This window comes from Erithacus rubecula, assembly GCF_903797595.1.
Source record: "Erithacus rubecula genome assembly, chromosome: 20".
NCBI classification, from domain to species: Eukaryota; Metazoa; Chordata; class Aves; order Passeriformes; family Muscicapidae; genus Erithacus; species Erithacus rubecula.
The window spans coordinates 3,745,114-3,761,271 of NC_136672.1; the positions used below are offsets into that span (position 1 = coordinate 3,745,114).

The 16,158-nt window shown below is 42.6% G+C and overlaps 1 long non-coding RNA gene across 2 annotated transcripts; it reads left to right on the forward strand.

Annotated features, from left to right (window-relative positions):
- Positions 1–516: 516 nt before the first annotated feature.
- On the forward strand, positions 517–15,062 carry LOC306810705. Of its 2 annotated transcripts, none has more exons than XR_013776522.1 (5): positions 517–1,371; positions 3,846–3,932; positions 4,218–4,717; positions 4,758–5,882; positions 13,964–15,062. It is a non-coding gene; the product is annotated as an uncharacterized lncRNA (long non-coding RNA). The 2 variants fall into 2 exon arrangements; XR_013776523.1 differs by having other exon boundaries at positions 571–725.
- Positions 15,063–16,158: the final 1,096 nt, after the last annotated feature.

Here is a 16,158-nt window from a genome sequence, read left to right on the forward strand (position 1 = left end):
GCTAGGATCAGAGATGTTTAGCAGTTGCACTTGAATACTTATAGGGAAATCAGGGACATTCCTTGGAGGAGTGGGCACATTCAGGCATAAACCCAAGACTCAGATCAATAATTGGAGATAGAAAATATTACCCATTACTCAGTTCACATAAGAGCTGTGCAATTACCTTTCTGCAGCACTCATCTGCTGCCCCCAGTCCCCTGAAATGTGATGTGACACGAGCTGCTGCTGAACCCTGCCAGCTGTTGGGTGGCCCAGCTGTCCATACCAAGGTTCCCCTAAAATGCTGCTATATTCTTGAAATGCTCTTCACTTTGAGTCACATATGAACCAAACCACAGAGTATTTGTGTCTACTTGGACAACATATTATTAGTTCTGAAACCTCCTTTGCTGTTTGAAAGATTCCTTGCTGTTGGGAGTAAGTTTTCCCTAGTAAGTTTTAAGGCTGCTCAGCTATACATGTAATCCTCTTGAAGTGGCTCTGATGTTCTTAACGTTACACAGCTGGGTACAGAGGCCATTTCACATCAGCAGGTGGCAGGAAATTAATTCCCCACTTCAGTTCCCTGCAGCTGAGATGGCCAGGTGGTGAGGTGCAGCTGAGGTCTCCTGAGGCACTCAGGGAGCCACAATGCAAACCAGAGGAGCAGGAGGAGAGGAGCCTGGTTTGGTTGAGCCACTTGCCAGGATTTTGAGGTAAGTGCTGTTTTGGTCTTGTTGGAGGTAGAATCACTCTGGGCTGTGTTTGGGGTTTTTTTGGTTGGTTTTTGTGTGTTCTGAAAACTGCAGGTCCTACAGCTCTAGGTTAGAAATACTGAGAGAAAGCAGCTGGGTTTTTGGGGGAGCTGATCCTTGGGCAGTCCCGCTGATATGGGTGCATGAAGCACCACTGCTGTCCTCCAGCAGAAGTTTGGTCTCAGGAAAACAACCCAGCTCTTTGTGGTTAAATTGTGAAACGTGAGCTCTGTGGGCACTGTGAATCTCTGAAGCTGAATTATTTGCCAGACATCCTGGAAAGAGTGGGAGATGCCCAGAGCTGCATCTTGGGCTGCCTGCAACAGGCACAGAGTGCAGGAGTTGCCTTGAAGGAGGTGCAGTGTTTTGGGGAAGAAGGTGATGGATGTTCCCAGTGTGCCCAGGACACCCAGCAGCCCTGAGCTCACTCTGCAAGTGCTCTCAGCAGAGCCAGCAAGTGAAGGAGGGGATGTCACCACCTTTTGCAGCTCTCTGTGGTTTAGTTGCACCTTGCACTAGCTGGCATCCACCCACAGGCAGCTCTTTCTGTCTCTGTGGGTGTCCTTTGGCCAACGGGGCTAAAGCAAGCCCCCAGTATAACTACCATCTACCTTCAAAGCCTTTAAATAAAAAGGCAGGCATATGTAATGCCTCAAAACCTCAACTCTTCATTGGGAAGCTTTCCTTAATATTTGTGCTGGCAGTGTATTTCCTCAGGAGCAATTTTAATTTGTAAGATTTGGAAGATTAATTTTTGGTTTTTTTTTTTCCTTTGAAGATACATCAAAACAGGATGTGTCTTAAGAACATCAAACACACAGTGTTAGCACCTCAGAGCTTCTATTTATTACTTATGATTGTGGTTAAATCTCCTCTAGCTCTGTCAAACAGCCTGGCCAATTGAGGGGAAAGGAGGACAAGAGTTGTGACTCTGATGCTCCTTTCAGCTAAAGAAGAAGGAAATACCAGTAAAGGAAGGAAATCCCTACTTAATACTCTGTGGCCTCAAACATCTTTTTTTTTACATCAGTGAAAGCACATTTAGAAGACTTAATGGTGAATACTGCAGTGGAGTTGGCATTGATGCTAAACAGGAAAACACTATTACATAGTGCTGTTTAATGATGTAATAGTGTAAAGGCTTTTATTAATGTCTATTCCTGTGCTTAGATTAGACACCAGCTGCCACACCTCTGGGCATACCCATTTAATGAGGGAGGGAACTCCCTGGATTGTTAAAAATAGGCTATTTTAGGAGGATGGAGAAAGACAGACAGATGTTCCTAAAGGCTGGGAAGAGTCAGCAGGAAGGATGCTAAAGCAGAGCCATGGGCTGGGGCCACCAAGGTCTAGAAAGCACAACTCCAGCACACAAAATAATTCCATGCTGTCCTGGTTTGGAGAACAGGTGTTTGCCAATAAAGGCAGAAGCTTCTCTTTGAAATTAAGAATATAAACCCCCTCCTTCCAAGTTATTATAATTTTGAAATTAAGGAACTCTCAGGCATATATATAGGAATTAGGAATAACAGTTCTTTACTAGGAAAATTAAAATAGAAATGCAGTATTACAAAGAACAATCCCAAACCCTGCCAGAGTCAGAATCCAAGCTGACACCTGTCAGTCAGTCAGGGTGTTGGCACAGTCCCATTCAATGGTGGCTGCATCTCCTGCAGTGGCAGATGTGATTCAGCTGGAGCAGTGCTCCTGGAGAAGGTGCAGTTTCCTCTGAAGGTGCAGGGATGATGTGGAAAGGTCTGGCTTTCCTCTGGAATCCAGTGGAAAGAAGGTCCCTTGGTGTCCAAAATCTCAGTTTTTATCTGGGTAGGAAAGGCTTGGCTCCTCCCCTGGCTGGAGCATCTCCCAGTGGGATGATGGAATTTTATCAGTCATGCACTGGGACTCAATGGCCATGAACAGGAGATATCTCCTGGAGAGAGGATGGGCTGTGGAAAAATAAAGATGATTGCCCCAGCTGGTTTAAAGATGGCCCATTAGCAAATAATATGTGCCAGGAGATCAGGGTCACTGCCACACCCAGTTTTAAACAATGCCCCATTAACAGGAGGGAATTCCCACAGAGACAAGAATTGCTGCCACACCCAGTTTTTAACAATGGCCCATTAACAGGTGATACCTCCTGGATGAAGGCTGAGTCATGGGAAAGATAAAGATGATTGCCCAGCTGGTTTAAAGATGGCCCATTAGCAGATAATATGTGCCAGGAGATCAGGGTCACTGCCCCACCTGGCTGCAGCAGATGGGGACAGAATATACATTGCTGGACACATCCTGTACTGCAACCCAAGACATGTCTAGGTCTAGGTCCAGCCCGGGATGAAGTGTCTGCCTGCTCTGTCCCTGAAGCCTTCTGCTGGTGGCATCATTCACAGTCTATGCTCGAGTTTATTCCCTTGTAACTCCTCTGAGCTGAGCTCACACCTCAACCTGGCCCCAGGGAAAGCTGTTCCCAGGTTTTGGTTAATCTCAGCAATGGGGTTTGAGCAGCTGCTGCCCAAGGAGAGGGACTGACAGTAAATGTGGTGTGGAGCAGATACAGCCACACAAAAGTTGTTGTGAGAGAGATATTCCTCATGTCAGTTTGTGCTGAATGAACTGCTTTAGGAACAAGATTTTTTTATGCTAGAACCTGGAAATATCCCATGTGGAAGTTCTTGAAAGGGGAACAGGGTGAAGGGAGAGACTGATGAACATCACAGTGAGGAGGAGTTTGTGCAAAGAAACACAGAAGTTTATGTTTGTGCTTTTGCATGGCAAAATCTCTTGATTTTAGACTCTTGGGTAGTGTGTCAGCCTCTAGAGCTTTCTGCATGCACACACAGATGTGTTTGGGAGTGAAGGTGCTCTCCACATTTCCTGCTGAGACTATTCCTATCAAATATTCATCAGAGGAAGATTCTCATCTGTACATTTTGTATTATTCAGGCTTAGAAATATTTCAGTGTCTTTCATGTTGCTTACAGGATTTAGATACCAGGGATAAAACAGGAGGCTCTTTAATTTTCCAGTTTAGGATTTCTGCTTCATTAAAATTCTTTTGAAGATAAGTCCTAATGATAGATCTTCAGCTTTGACTCTTCCTCCCAGGAAAAAGCAGCTCAGAGCTGCAAACAGATGATCCCACTCCAGAGGAATCCCTGCCATCTCCCCATCAGCTGGGGGTGGAGGATGCAGGTAGCTGTATTTTTATTCATAATCTAATATATGCCTTATCCAAAGAGTCTGCATTTAGCCCCAGTGTGAAATAGCTTCTACACACTCCCCCAAGATAAAAATAAGGGAGTATTCTCCTTTGAGTGATTCTGAGACACTGTAAAAAAAAAAAAAAAAACCAAAAAAACCCAAAAAACCCCCCCCCAAGCTATTGAGCTGGTTTGGACTAATTTTTAAATCATCAATATTCAGCATTGTTTTTTCACAGTTCTGGTATGATTTGTTACATTTGCCTGGTTTTTTCAGAGTCTTTGAAGCACCTGACTGGCTGCTCAAAGAGGCTGTGGGTGTTTGTCATCCTCTGCAAGGCCAGTGTGCTGTTTGCTGCCATCAAACCTGGGTTAGAGGCACATAACAAATGGTTCCAAATTTATTGAGATGATAATAATCCTTGGGGTGCTGTGGGTGGAACTTCTGGGTCCAGTTTACCAGCCTGGCTGGTTGAGGAGAGAGAAGAGCAGGGTTGTTACTTTGAGGTTCATTATAGCTGGAGGAAAAGGGAATGCCAGTGTCTGTTAGATGGGAGTTGGTACTTAATATTCTGTGGGATTAAAAATGGCTTGGGGTCAAAATTACATTCAAATTGTAATTACTTTATAAGTTATAAGTGTAATTTATTTGTAATTCCCTTATAAGGGACCATGTAGAACTGCTGAAGAGGATCCATCACTAACAAATAAACCAGGATGTTTGGTTTGCAGAGAAAGTCACAGCATCCCTGTGTTCAAGGGGCTTGGATTGTTGTTGCCTCTTGTACTCCCTTGGTGGTCCAAAGGAGATCAAGAGGCACCAGGGTGGCTGGGACAGTGACTGTGGGTAACACTGTTTGATATTGGGGTTGCCAGTGTTTGTTTTCTAAGGACCAAATGCAATTAAACTTCCTCTGATCCCAAACACAGGCATTGGCTGGGGCTGACCGTGGTGCTTTGCATTCAGTTTTCCATGTTTTTGGGGTTTTTGTTTTTCAAATTTTCACCATTTCTGGCTTCTAGGAGGAGGAAACCCTGAAGCAGATAATTCTCTGATAATAAACAGATGGATAATTCAATTATGGTATTTTGCAAGATCCCTTGCTAGGAAGAATCCTGCCTGGGAAAGGCAGCAGATTCACTTTGCTGGCTCTCTGAGGAGCTTTGGGGTTGTTTCTGTAGCTCTTAATCCTTCCAACTCCTTCTACTTATGTTGCTGTCTGCTGCAATTATGTCCCACCAGGTTTGCATTAGCAAATCTTGCTTTGGATTAGCAAACACATTTAAAAAAATATGAGCTGGGGAAGTGCTTTAAATCTGGGTAGTTAGAGCAGGTTGAATGTTTTGATCTGAAGGAAATGAAAACTTAGAGCAATGCTCATTTTAAATCACAGGAAAAGACAGTAATCTAAACTGCACATCTCCAAGCCCTGCAGAAAAGCACCAGAGAGTCACTGAGCTTCAGCAGGGCCATTAAATCTGCTCCCAGCCTACCTGATGTATTTGGGAGCTGCTGCTGTGGGTGTGTGTGTTCATCTCACACAGACCCTTTCCATTTTCTGTTTCTGTGGTAGATTTTCTGGTATCAGAGTCTCAGCAAGGAAGAGGAGTTAAATTCTCATAGCTGAGGGAAAACAAACAAATCTTGGGCACACTGTGGTTCTCTTCTTTGTTCAACATCTCCAGTAGCTGAAATTAAAGTGTAGACACCTGGTGATGTCCCAAATCTCCTCCAGAAGGGCTCCTGCCATGGAAGTTACAAAGCTCTTGTGCTTTTGCCTCTTTTGTTAATTGGAGTTAATTGAAGTGGGGATCAGCCCAGAGCTGCCTCTTGGGCCAAGTAGTGACTGGAACTAGCTTGACTTGGAAGGTTTTGTCAGCCTTTCAAGAAAGGGGTGAGAGAATAAAGGACTTAAATAAGATTAAAATGATACATTTCTGTGTAGAAATTTGGCCGACTTTAGATCTCCCTGGCCATGGTGCAGCACAAGAGACCCCTGGATGTGTACAATGTTAAATCAGCACTTAAGGACCAAAGGGAGTCTCAAAAAGGGGAGTTACAATACACTACTTGTTGGGAAGGGTGTAAGTTATATAATGAAAGGGTAAAAGTATGTAGGCTCAAAGGACAGGAAAGTCAAAAAGAATATAAGAAAGAGAAAGGGGGGGGGAAGGAAGAGCACAAATGGGACCCTCTCGAATACCTACTACCTCCTCCCCCAGCTTATCCAATGGTACACCACCATTCCTCCCACCAATCTATAGCCCCCACAACCCTGCAGCCTATAGCCCCTGTGTCTCCCGGGCCTACAAGTCAAACTGCTGTCCCTTCACCTCAGTGCACTCTGTCTAAAACTCACCCTTTCTGTGCCCAAACCCTGATGCCACCATTCCCGCACCCTAATCCGAACTCTTCTCCCTTGCCACCACTCCCTCACCTTGACCCGACCCCTTCCCCCTTGCCACCGCAACTGCACCCTGAACTAAGCCCTTCTCCCTTGCCAACTGCTGTCCCAGCACCTCCCCCAAGTTGGAAACAAAGACTACCAAACCCCAATGCTAATTTTACCCCTGAAACCCAGCACGCCTCTCCTGCTGTACCATCGCTAATTGTAAAAGCTCCTGAAGGGCCACCAAATTTTACACGCTTGAAAACAAAGCTCTTTCCTTTAAGAGAGGTCCCAATGGGAGGCATAGATGGAGGGGTAGGGTTTGTAAATGCTCCCCTTACAGCATCAGAAATAAGGAGTTTTAAGAAGGAGCTAGGTAACCTAGTAGAGAATCCCGTGGGCATCGCCAACCAAGTAGACTAATTCCTAGGACCAAACATTAACACGTGGGGGGAGTTAAATTCCATTTTAAAAATATTATTCAACCCGGAGGAGGTACGATTGATTAGAACAGCTGGAATTAAAATCTGGGAAAGAGAAAACTGACTGGGACCACCAGGAGATCACTAGTTGCCAGTAGCAGACCCAGGATGGCAGCTGAATAGGCAAGAAGATAGGAGAAATATGGAAGACTATAGGAGTCTCATGATATGAGGCATTAAGGAGTCAATTCCCTGTAGCAATAACTCTAAACTAGCATTTGATGCAGCCCAAGAGAAGGATGAAACTTTTGCCTCCTGGCTAGACAGACTTCGCAAAAATTTCCAGCAGTATTCAAATGTAGACCCAGACAGTCCTGAAGGCCAGACGTTTTTGAAATTACAATTTGTTACAAAATCCTGGCCGGATATAAGAAGACAATTAGAAAAATTAGATGATTGGCAAGAAAAAAACATAAATGAGCTGCTTAGGGAGGCTTTGCGAGTCTATTTAAGAAGGGAGGAGGAAAGAAATAGATCGGAAGCAAGGGTAATGGTTGCAGTAGCTTGGGAAAGTGTTGGTGCAGGAAGAAACACGCAGGGGAAAGAGGCACCTCCACCCCCAACAGGGGGAGAGGGAAGAAAGATTAAGCCACTCTGGTTAACCCCTCAAGGGCCAAGAGAACCACCAAAGTGCTTCTATTGTGGAGAGGTAGGACATATAAAAAGACATTGTCGTGAAGTTACTTTTGATGAAGCTATTGCTAGGGAGCAAGAGACCCTTGAGAAGTTGCTGAAAGGGGAAGGAGATGATGAATAGGGGTGTCATGGGCTCTATCTGTTAGGGGACCTAAAGAAACACCAAGATCCCATTGTAAATCTAGAAGTAGGTCCCTATCAAGAAGACCTAGAGTTTGTGGTAGATATAGGAGCTGATAAATCAAGTTTATGCCAGTTACCCCTAGGCACAACTATTGGAAAAGGGGCATGTGAAGTACTAGGCACAGGAGGAAAACCCTTCATGGCAAACATCATAGATAATATTGAAATAAAAGGAAACTCAAGAGAAAGCACTGCGGATTTCATATATTTACCTTGGCTAGAAGGCAATCTATTAGGGAGAGATCTACAAGTGAAATTAGGCATAGGAGTAATCCCAGAAAAAGGCAAAATGGTTGTCAAATTGATGAGTCTAACAGTAAAAGATATAGACAAAATAGAACCTAAAGTATGGGCAAAAGAAGGAAAACATGGCTACTTAAATATAGCACCTATAAAAGTAAGAATTAAAGAGGAAGGGCCTCTCATTAGGGTTAAGCAATACCCTATATCAGCAGAAAGCCGGAAAGGGCTGGCAGAGATCATCAGACATCTGTTAGCAGAAGGTATACTGGAGCACTGTGTGTCACCCCACAATACCCCAATTCTAGCAGTAAAAAAAGCAGAAAATAAATATCGACTTGTACAGGATTTAAGAGAAGTAAACAAAAGAACTGTAACCCAGTATCCCCTAGTAACGAATCTGTATACATTATTAAGCAGAATACCTAGAAATCATGCATGGCTCACTGTAATTGACCTAAAAGATGCTTTCTGGGCATGTCCCTTAGCAGAAGAAAGCAGAAACTGGTTCTCCTTTGAGTGGGAATGCCCAGAAAGCAAGACAAGGCAACAAGTTAGATGGACAAGACTTCCTCAGGGATTCGCACAATCCCCAAATTTATTTGGACATATATTAGAAGGACTATTACAAGAATTTACCCCCCAAGGTGAAGTGCAAATTTTGCATTACGTTGATGATATACTAGTATCTGGAAAAGATCAAGATGAAGTTAAAAGAACTAGTATCAAACTCTTAAACTTTTTAAGTTGAAAAGGCTTAAAAGTATCAAAAAGAAAATTGCAATTTGTAGAGTCACAAGTCACATATTTAGGACACATCATAGGGGAAGGGTATAAAAAGCTAACCCCTGAAAGAATATCTGGAATATTGGCAATCCCTCCACCAAAAACAAAAAGAGACATAAGGAAATTATTAGGCTTATTCGGCTATTGTAAACTATGGATAGAAGAATATTCAAAAAATGTTAAATTTTTATATGAAAAATTAGTACAATCTGACCCAGTAAATTGGACAAGTAAAGATGATGAACAATTAGAAAAACTAAAAGCTAAATTGTCCACTGCTCCAGTTCTAAGTCTTCTGAGCTCAAAAAGGAGTTTGACTTGTTTGTAAATGTAGAAGGGGGAATCGCATATGGAGTACTAACACAGGAATGGGGTGGGCACAGAAAACCAGTGGCTTACCTCTCAAAATTGCTGGACCCAGTAGCGAGAGGATGGCCAACATGCATTCAAGGTCTGGCAGCTACGGCAGTTTTAGTAGAAGAAGGGAAAATATTAACCTTTCAAGGAAAAATCAGGGTACACACCCCCCACGATTTAAGAACAGTACTAAGCCAAAAAGCACAACAGTGGCTGACAGATCCTAGAATGCTAAAATATGAAGCCATCCTAATAACAACGAGAGAGTTAGACTTAATTACTTCCAAAAGCGTAAATCCGGCACAGTTTCTGATGGGCGAACCAGGAGGTAATCTTGAGCATAACTGCTTAGAAATTATAAATCTACAAACTAAACTAAGAGAAGACTTAGAAAATTTACCATTGCCCTATGGAAGAGTATTGTTTATTGATGGGTTATCTAAAGTAATGGAAGGAAAAAGGATGTCAGGGTACGCAGTAATTGAAGGAATGACAAACACTGCTTTAAAAATTCTTGAGCAAGGGGAGTTACCAGCCCATTGGCCAGCCCAGTGCTGTGAAGTGTATGCCATGAAAAGGGGATTGGATCCTTTAAAGATCGAGGCACAATATATACTGATTCTAAGTATGCTTATGGAATAGTGCACACCTTTGGAAAAATATGGGAAGAAAGAGGCTTCTTCAACTCAAAAGGGAAGGACATAACCCATAAAGACTTAATTAAATCAGTGTTAAAGTCTCTCATAAAGCCAGAAGAAATTGCCATCATACACATAAAAGGACACCAAAAGGGAGACTCTTTTGAAGAGAGAGGGAACCATGCGGCTGACCAAGCAGCCAAGATAGCTGCCCAAAGTATGGAAAAACCAATTTGTGTGTTAAAATTAGACGAAACGCCACCAAATGAAAAAAAGAAGCCAATATTTAGTGAAACAGAGATAAAAGAAATAAAGAAATTGGGGTTACACCAAGGGAAACATGGAGAATGGTTAACAGCAGATGGTAGAAAGTTTATAAATAAGGCACTAGCTCGGGAAATCCTAAAAGAGATACATAACCTAACGCACTGGGGAGTTCAAGGAATATGTGATCACTTCTTAAGGGATCACCTATAAGTAGGAGTGTATAGTTTAGCAAAAGCTATCGTAGGAGGATGCTTAACGTGTCAAAGGGCAAACCAAAAACAGATGAGGAAGGCCATACCAGGAGGAAGGGAAATAGCACTGAGACCTTTTCAAAGCATCCAAGTAGACTTTACAGAGATGCCCCCAGTGCAAGGAAATAAACATCTACTAGTCCTTGTGGAGCACCTAACTCACTGGGTGGAAGCATTTCCTACCAAAAGGGAAACTGCCCAGGTAGTAGCCAAAATATTGTTAGAGCAAATCATACCCAGGTATGGGCTTGTAAATGACATAGATTCAGACAGAGGGCCACATTTCACCGCACAAGTAATACAGGATATAACAAAAGCCTTGGGAATAAAGTGGAGGTTACATACCCCGTGGCACCCCCAAAGTTCAGGGAGAGTTGAAAGAATGAATAAAACCCTAAAAAATGTATTAAACAAATTAATTATGGAGACGGGAATTAATTGGCTGAAATGTCTTCCCTTAGCCCTACTCCGAATTAGAACCTGACCAAGATCTTATATTGGGGCTTCTCCATATGAAGTAATGTTTGGACTCCCCTTCCTTTTAATCCCTTACAGTTGTGGAAGTTATCTGGAAGGGGAGGCAGCTACAAGAGAACATATACAAGCAATTGGGACCACATTGGCGGATTTAAGGAAAAAAGGGTATCTTCCTCAACCCACTCCCTTGGACACTGACATTCATCAAATAAAACCTGGGGACTGGGTATTAATAAAATCGTGGAACAACGCCCCACTAACCTCCAAATTTGAAGGTCCGTTTCAGGTTCTCCTCACTACACACACGGCAGTAAGGACCCAAGAGAAGGGCTGGACCCACATTTCCGGAATTAAGGGACCAATTCCACCTCCCAGCAGTGGATCGGACTCTGCAATATCTCAGCCGAGAACCCCAGAATGGACCATTGTTAAAGGCCCTACAGACCTCAAACTCACCTTTAAACGAGAAGAAAAGGACAGTTGAAAAGACCTAAATAGCCCCTGTTTAAAAACCAAGTTTTATAATAGCTTAAGTTTTTGCTTGTTCAATATAGCTCTTGTTGTTGTCATAACGTTAAGTTCCCATTAGTTTAGTATAGACCCTGTTGTTACATAAATGTTGCATAAGGCTTCAGTAAGTTAAAGAGTTCATACATTCTCCTCCAAATCTAAGCTTCACCTAGTTATCATTCAGTCTTAGTCATCCAATTAAATTCCAACCATAACATAAAGCTAATTCTCCTACAGAGCATCCTCTAAAAACACCCAAATTAATAAACCGAGAGCAATGGGAAAACTCTGGGAAGTCAGGATCTTACCCAAGGGGATCCCAGGCCCCAAGAGGCAAGCCCGGGTGAGACCATGGATGGTTAATACCGGACTCTTGGGAAAAATACTGCTAACCTTGCTAATAAACAACCTAGCAAGTGGCAAGGAAACCAAATGCAGTAAATGTTACCATCCATTATATGATGGGGAAACCCTAGAAACTTTAATCAGGATCCATGCTAATATAAATCCCAGTTGTTTTAACCATTCCCAAATTTCCACTTGTCAAGAAAGTGGGAAAACCTATTGGATTGCCAAAAATACTGCCACTTTTCGGCAACGGTTGCTTGGGGAATGCCCTATAGGAGAAGCTTGGTTCTGCTTTGAACATGAAAGCAATCAAAAAGGCTTAATGGACCTGGTCAAAGAAAAACAATTGGTGGTAAATACAAAAAAAGAAAATGAATTGGAAATACCCCTAGGGAAAAATCTATTTATAGACCTGGTCGAAAGAATCAGCAAAGAATTAAACATAACAAATTGTTGGGTGTGTGGTAATACGCAAATGTCAGAAATTTGGCCTTGGGAGGGAATTAGTTTAAACCCCCTGGAAATCTTAAAGTGGAAGCAAACAAACCAGACATACCAATTACCTAGACAAAAACGAAAAAAAGAGCAATGGAATTTAAGACATAAAATTATTGGAGAAGAATGTATTAAAAGGGTTGGAAATAAGTATAAAACATTTGTAGGAACTATGGCCTGTAAGAGATACCTAACAACAAAAAATTCAATTACAAGGTGGATACCTCAAGAGCCCAACAGGTATTGGACAATGTATAAAAAAGAAAAAGGTTGTGTTTACCACAAAGGGCACAATTTGTATGAATGTGCTGAGAAAAAGATAAATCCTTTTTGGGAAATAAAAGAACTATCTAAATATTGGGAATGCCCCACCGAAACAAATCACACCTTTTGGGCAGCTCCTGAACATCTATTTTGGATATGCGGAAATACCGCCTATACCAATCTCCCCGGGGACTGGGCTGGGAGCTGCACAATCGGAATCATAAAGCCTGCATTCTTTCTACTCCCAAAAGACTCTGGTTCAAAGTTAGGGATTCCTTTATACGATGATCTGAAAAGAACTAATCGAAAGAGAAGAAGTATAATTAACATAGAAAGCACTCAAAAATGGGGGAAAGAAGTTTGGACCCCGAGCGAATCATAGAAGTTTATGGACCAGCTGCTTGGGCGCAGGATGGGTCATGGGGGTATCGTACCCCGATTTATATGCTAAATCAAATTATCCAACTACAAGTGGTATTAGAAATAATATCAAACAAAACAGCTCTTGCACTAGACCACATCACAGAGCAATTAACCCAGACCCGAGCAGTACTTTATCAAATTCAGCTTGCAGTAGACTATTTATTAGCAAATGAAGGAGGAATATGTGGAAAGTTTAATACCTCAGAGTGTTGTTTAAAAATAGATGATAAGAGTGAAGTAATACGGAATATCTCAAGTGAAATGCGAAAAGTAGCATATGTAGGGACCCAAAAATGGACCCCCTTAATGGACTCCAGCTGGTGGGATAGCTTCTGGTCCTTTAAAACCAAGTGGTGGAAGAAGGTAGCCTTTTTAATTGTGAGTGCAATTGTAAGTTTTTTATTTTTACCATGTCTACTCCCCTGTATAATTAAAATAATAAATTCTACCATACAGACTAGCATCGCAAATATGGTTAATCAGATAAAAACTAAAGTTATGATGGTAGAAACCCAAGAGCCAGAACACAATTCAGCCAAGGAAATCTTTGACCAATACCTAAAATTGAAAAAGTTATATTCCCAAAAACCCAAAATTTCAATTGATGCGGTCTAAAAGACCGATCAAAGAAATAAAGGGGGGAATTGTAATAGATGAAAATTGTTAAAGAGTTAAAATTGTCACGTACCCTATTGTTTTGATACACTGTTCTGTATAACACCAGTTCATTCTTTAATCCAGTTGTATTCCCTTCCTTAAATCCAGTTTGTTGTATTCCCTGTTCCAGTTGGTTCTCTGTTATTTCCCACTCCCGCCCTCCCCCCTACCTCATTTCCAGCCTAGCTGCTGCTGCTCCCGGCCTGTCCTTCAATCAAAAGGCCGTGCCCAACATGTAAAATTGCAAGACTCCCAAAACACCACTCTTCAGCGGGAGTTCCCGTGAAAAGAAAAAGCCCCTGAGAAAGCGAGCCAATACAAGATTTGAGAACCCTCAAAACACCATCCAGCTAGCTGTGCTGTCAACTGCCAAAGATTGCCTTCATCCTCCGGTCATCAGCTCACCATCTTCTGTAAAGTGACCGTGCAGAGAAACACCCCTGAACAAGACGAGTCACGGTGAGTTCCTGAGCACACCCGCGAGGCTGGAACCCCGACCTGCCCCCTGACAGGATTGATGTGGCACCTTCTCCCCGGCGTTGGGACTGGCTAAGCAGCAGCGGCATAAACCATCCCTCGGGTCACCACTGCTTTCAATAAAAGAGCTGTTTAAATAAAGGCTTCGGCCCTGGTTATTTTTAGCAGGAGTGAACCTGTGAGGCTTCTAAAACCTGCTGGACGAGCAGGATGTCAGCAGCACAATTAAAGAAAAAAAAAAAAAAAGTGATGAATGAAAGGAGCTGGATGTGTCCTACAAACAAAACCACAGCATCCCCTGCTAGTGCCTGTTCCAGTTCAGGTGTCAATGTCCATCCTGCAGAGACCAGTTTGGACCGGTCCCAACCCTTGTGGTGGATTCTCTTTTCAAAGCACTGGAGGCAGAGCTGAGAGCATCCAAGAAAAGCTGGCACATGGAGAGAGGGGTGGAAACATTGCAGCAGCTTCCAGAGCTTTAATTCCTCTCAGGGCTTTCATGGCAGGGCTGCAGAATGGTTTACACTGAGCTTGGAAGAGTGTGGTTAATTAAATAATTAGCTGTTTAAAATGTATTTATTAGGGCTTAACAGCCAGGCCACAGATATGCATCAATTACAGAGCCACAATATCTGCAATAAATGTTTTTCACCCCATAATCAAATATGGCTTAATTAGGCAATGCTGAGAGAACAGTCATAATAAATAGAATGGGTAAGTCTTGCCTTTATAATTGAGATTTAATCAGCCAACTCTTGTATGTTCATTGAATAATTGATTATTCTACGCATTTATCAAGGATTAAAAACTCAGTGGTAGATATGCAAATCCTCTCATATTAAATACATCTGAAATTCTCAAATAACACTGAATGCCTATTAACATTTTGATTAAATCTAAATGACAAACACATTGTGGATCTCATATCTGCAGTTGGCTATTTTATTGCTATTTATCACTTTTTTTTTTTTTTTTCCCAAGCTAAATTGCTTATGTTAAAAGCTTGTGGCTTTTTAAGAGGATATAGGAGATGGGCAGAAATATGTAGGGGGAGTGAAATGGGAGATGGCACCTTGTGCACTCTGGAATGAGCAAGCTGAGCCTGGAGGGGACAGTGGGAAATATTTTTACCCTGGCTGCAAGTGAGTAGACCAAACTAAATGAGGCAACCAAAACCTTTGGAAGATATGGTCATCCTCTGTGAAGGGTTGCTGTCATTAGTGCTGTGTGAGAGATGCTAAAACAAAAAAAACAAAACAAAAAAAAAACCCCAACAAAATCCATAAACCAAATCCCAAAATAAATTAAAAGATATATTAAACAACAAAAAAAGACTCTAAAACACTTCCCCACCCCCCAAAAAAACCCCCAAAGACTCAAATAAAAAAAAAGCCCCCAAAAATCAAACCCACGTGCAGCAGTGATGGTGTTGGCTGAGGTTCTGCAGTGCCAGGGTCATGAGGGACCAGCTCACAGTGCATCCAGTTGTTGCTGGAAAGATTCCTGCCTCTGCAAAGCCCAGGAGAAACTGCCCTGGGCCTGCCTGGGAGAAAGGAGAACAGAAAAAACTTTCACTATGGAAAACAGGTTTGCTTCACTCAAGTCGTGTTTACAGAGTTTTGGTGGTTTTTTTTGTTTTTTTTTTTTTTTTTTTTTTTGCAAGGATGAAATAAACATGAGAAAGAACATGAAGCTGTGGCTGGTAATGACAGCTCATGTCTGAAATGGGATCTGAGTGGCAGGTTAAGATCTCAGTTAAAAGTGAAAGCCCAGTTAACTCACAGGGCTGCCCCTTGGCAAATCCCCCTTCTCATGCCAGCCCATCCCACAGCTCCGGGAGCACAGAGAGCCTCAGGCTCCTAGAGACAAGCCAGAAATGTCCCAGCTATGTGGCCCAGCAAGCTGGCAGATTTTGGTAAAAGTTTAACAGTTTGGAGCTCAACACTGGTAACAGCAGACTGTATTTAATATTTACTTGCTCTGCAGGGATCCCTCCCTGATTTATGGTTCCAGCTGGGCAGGCTGATGCCAGGAGCAAGTGAGAGCCATGAGGGTCTCTCAGTGCCAATCTGGTATGCAAGATTAATTGATGTCCATGTCATTTGACTTGTATGTGCATGGAATCACTGCTTTTCACCTCTCACAGCTGAAGTGAAGTGGGATGGAGATGTTTGATTGTTGAATTTGTGCCGGTAGAAGCAGAGCCCAGCCCTTCCTGCAGGAGCTCTGGAGGGCAGCTCCCCATCCCTTCAAACTCGAGAATTGACACCCCAATGCCCACCGTGGGATGTGGATGCCTTTGTTTCCCATTTTCGGAGCATTTCTTGCTCTCTTCACTCT